Source organism: Silene latifolia, chromosome 9 (genome assembly GCF_048544455.1).
Source record: "Silene latifolia isolate original U9 population chromosome 9, ASM4854445v1, whole genome shotgun sequence".
Taxonomy (NCBI): domain Eukaryota; kingdom Viridiplantae; phylum Streptophyta; class Magnoliopsida; order Caryophyllales; family Caryophyllaceae; genus Silene; species Silene latifolia.
Window position 1 is genome coordinate 172206484 of NC_133534.1, and position 4343 is coordinate 172210826.

The 4343-nt window shown below is 39.4% G+C and overlaps 1 pseudogene; it reads right to left on the bottom strand.

Moving 5' to 3' along the window:
* Positions 1–3059: 3059 nt before the first annotated feature.
* LOC141603977 (small nucleolar RNA R71) lies at positions 3060–3158 on the bottom strand (annotated as a pseudogene).
* Between the last annotated feature and the right edge of the window lie 1185 nt (positions 3159–4343).

Consider the following 4343-nt stretch of genomic DNA (forward strand, 5'->3'; position numbering starts at 1 on the left):
TATTTGACCTGGGAAACTTCGACGTAGATCGAGAGATTAGAAGGAGTTAGACTTGCTACAAACAATAGACTATCCTGATTAGAGCGAAAGCTAAATTAGTACTCTAGGGTGAATAGTGGACCGAAAGGACCTTTTCATCACCCCTCAGACCGTATTTATGCCAACCGTTGACCTTACCTTTGATCGTTGTTGACCGTGGTAACCCGATATCCTAGCCTCTTTCTTCCTATTATTTGAAATCCTTTTTCTAAATTTAATTTCCCTTTGCTTGCTATATTAGTTAGTAGACAAACCAATCAAACCCCCGAATTTTGTGACTCAGACGGACTTAGAATTGCAAATAGAACACTTCTGTCTCCCAGTTGATACGATCCCGACTTCCTTTAATGCATTAATTTAGGCCAGTTTGTTTATCTTTGGTAGGTGTGCGATTTAGCCTGTTAAATTTTGGCGTCGCTGCCGGAGAGGCAACGTTTCTTTTTGCTTATTTTAGCTTGTCTTGTCTCAGGGAACTTTATCCTTGAGACCGTTCTCATTCCTTTATTTAGTGTTTTGTTTATGTCTAGGTCTCACTGGTCCGAGCTCGTACCATTCGACTCTGAACCAGAAAAGACTTTCCACGCTAGACGAAAATTTTGGAAGGAAATTTGTTAAGCAGAAGACTTGAGTACACTTGACTCCTAAGGGATTCAAGCTACCTGATGTGACTCGCATTTACGCACATTTAGTCCCCTAACTAGCCTCATGCCTATGCTTTCTTGCATGTATTAGGGTCGTTTCTTATCTTTAGCTTCCTACTTTGCATATTCTATGAGGTATTGTGTCCTTGGTAGGAGAGAAATGCTAGCCTTGCTTTTATGGAGCAAAATAGAGCTAAATGGATCGCATCTAACGACCAAGCAACAAGGAGCAGACCAATAATAAAGGCCTAAGTCAATAAAACAATTATATGGGCAATGATGAAGGACCCCCACGACTACCCATTGATCCCCACGAGTTAGGGGACAGCCAAATGAAGAAGAAGTAAATCTGCCCTTCAGGACGGGCGTCCCAGAGACAGTTCATGAAACCCAAAGGGAAGGACGAGCGTCCCCAAGCTCAGCCCTAGCATCCCCTGAGCAGGACGGGCATCTTTCGTTATAGGATGGGAGTCCATCAAGGGGAGGTCGTGCGTCCCCAAGCAGGACTTGCAAGGCGTTAAACTCATTTAAGGGAATTAATCGTCATTTAAGCCCTTAGTTACCCTAATACTTGTACTTAGTATAAATACTCCCTTGTATTAGCAAGTTAGATTATGAAGTTACATTACCATAAAACAAGTTTGTTTAGATTAATCCAAGTTACTTAGTAGATTAATACAATGTAATTACACAATTCAATCTTAATCACATCTTAATCTTTCCTTAATTATTGTTCAAAGTCTTCTTAGATCTAGTTGGGTAATTTGAAGATTATTTGGGTTTATTGGAGAATTGACAACTCTTCATCATCCATCAAGTTTTCTTCTATTATACTTTGCTTTCTATTTGATCATCCTAAGTTGGTACAATTTCTCTACTCTTTACTTAATCCTTGTTTATTATTTTACTCTTTCATCATGTTTAGACTTGTTAAGATGATTGACACCATTGTTAGCATGTTCACCATGATAATGAGTGAGTAGTTCCTTAACTAGGGTCAATGGGAGATTAGGAGAGTTAATCACGGGGTAGATCTTTACTTAATAAGTTCATATGAATGCTTGGTTATTATAGTTTGAACTTATGCACATGTTATGGTTGATGAAATGCTTGATTGACAACCTAGCATGAATCTCTTATACTTTCAACAAGACTTGTAAGACATAAACTAACTCAAGGCTTGTTAGACCATGCATATAGTTGAATAGGAAACATTAAGTCGTTGTAGGTGTTGTAAGGTCTTGACCGACTCGGCTCCGAGACCCAAAACTTCCTAGGAATTGTAAGATATAAATTAACTCGATTCACTACAACAATAAATTGCTTGCATCTATGAAACTTATTTATGTGATCTCATCATGATTCCCCTATGAACCCATGACACCTTAGTGCCTTAATCAATTGTTTACAAACCCCATTTGCTTGCTTTGCTTTACTTTCATTTGTTTACTTTGCATTTGTTAAGTAGTTTAGATAACTATCTCAACTCAAACCAAATTGTGACTTAAAGGCATAACTACTTGCATTTGATAGCTTAATCCAATACCTGTCCCTTGGGATCCGACCTTTACTTACCGCTTTACTAAGGGTAGTTTGTTGAGACTATAAATATTCTTTGAGAGCATACAACGACACGTTCATCAAAATGGCGCCGTTGCCGGGGACGGTGTTCAATTGAGTTGTTATCATTTGTTGTTTTTAGTTGTGTCTTTCTTAACCTTGGGTAAGTCAAACTCGTCCAGGTAGTTTTAATTGTTTTCTAGTTGTTTGATTTTTGCATGTCAAGGAGATCACAAGGCGGAGTTTTGCCTATTGATCCCGAGATTGAAAGAACTTTGACAAATATTAGAAGAACCGTTAGAGGGACTTCAACAATTGTGGGTATTGGAGAACTTGTGGACATTGGTATCATCCGATCGGATAGTGTTGAGTTTACCAACCCTTTTTCAAGACAAGGAGAGGATAACCCAATTCTAAACCAACCACAAAATCAACCTATAATGCCTAAATTTTCATCTCATTCCGTACCAACCGAGGAGAACGTACCAAATGGTACTTCAACACCACCCCACTTGACCAGTAATTTCATTGCCAAATCCGCATTTATATAATTAGTTGAAAGAAATCAATTTGGAGGGATGCCTAGTAGGATCGTCATCTACACATGGAGACTTTTTGTGACTATTGTGATGCAATTTCCCAAACGGGGGTAACTCAAGATCAAATTCGATGGGTATTGTTTCCTTTTTCCTTGATCAGAACCGCAAAATAATGGTTGAAGAGCCTAGACAAGGCCACTCTTGGAATTGATTCATGGAAGAAGTTATCACTTACCTTTTACAAGAAGTTGTATCCTCCGGAGAAGACCAACATGTTAAAAGCCCAAATCACCGGGTTCAAGAAAAGAGATAAAGAATCTCTATATGAGGCATGGGAAAGATTCTAAGATACATGTCGCTCTTGTCCTCATCATGGGCTAAGCGAATGGTTTCTAGTCCAACAATTTTGGAATGGGTTGTATGAAGATGCAAGGAATGTACTCAACGTGGGTTCTAATGGAAGATTCACCGAGGTAGATAATAGCCAAACTTGGGCAAAGATAGAGGAGATGGCGGTTAACAACTCTCAATATAGTAGGCCAAGAAAAGCTACTAGGGGAGTGAGACATGAAGTTGACTCCGGGACACAATTGAGTGCCGATTTGGGTGCCCAACTATGCTCCCATTTTGACACAATGAACTTGAAATTTGAGAAGGCTATAGCCAAGATGAATGAAGCCTCTCAATCACCCAAGCAACAAGTCAATGCCATGGTAGCAACATCTTCTATTCCAAATGAAGTATGTGAGAATTGTGGAACTTTGGGACATGATCAACAAGAGTGTAGGGGCACAAATGAGCAATTGAATGCTTTTCAAGATACAAGAATGGCACCCCTTACTCCAACTATTACAATGAAAACAACAAATTTTACCCAAACTTCTCATATAAAAGCCAAAATGTTCAAAATCCTCAACCAACATACACCCCACCTCCGATGAGAAATCCTACTCAAAGACCCTATTTCAACCAAAACCAAGGATTCCAAAACCAACCCTCTTAGAATCAATCCAATGACCAAGCTTTTGGTGTTTAAAAAGCGGTCCTTCAAATGCAAAAGAGCCAACAAGAATTCTTTGCTCAAATGCAAAGAGATAGCCAAGCCAAAGACACTACCATCAACGATATCCTTGCTCATACCAAGATGTTGGAAGCACAAATGTCCCAATTGGCCTCTTCAAGTTCCCAAAGGCAAAGAGGACAATTACCTCCTTAAGATAATTCTCCTACAAGAAATGAAACTATTAATGCAATCCCCTTGAGGAGTGGTACACGATATGAGGGACCTAAGGAGCCAATTGAAGAGGATGTTATTGAAGAAAGTGTCAAGCCAAGAGATGTGATGGAACCATTGAGGAGAAATCCTAGAGTAGTAGAACCAACTACCAATGACTCATTGAAGAAGAGAAAGGAAGAAAAGGCCAAAGAGGTTTAAAAAGAACCTATTGTGATTAGACATCCGTTTCCAAGTCGCCAAGCCAAACCCAAGCTTGATGATCAACTTGGAAATTTCATGGAGATTATGAAGAACCTAGTGGTTTCCATCCCATTCACGGAGTTGATC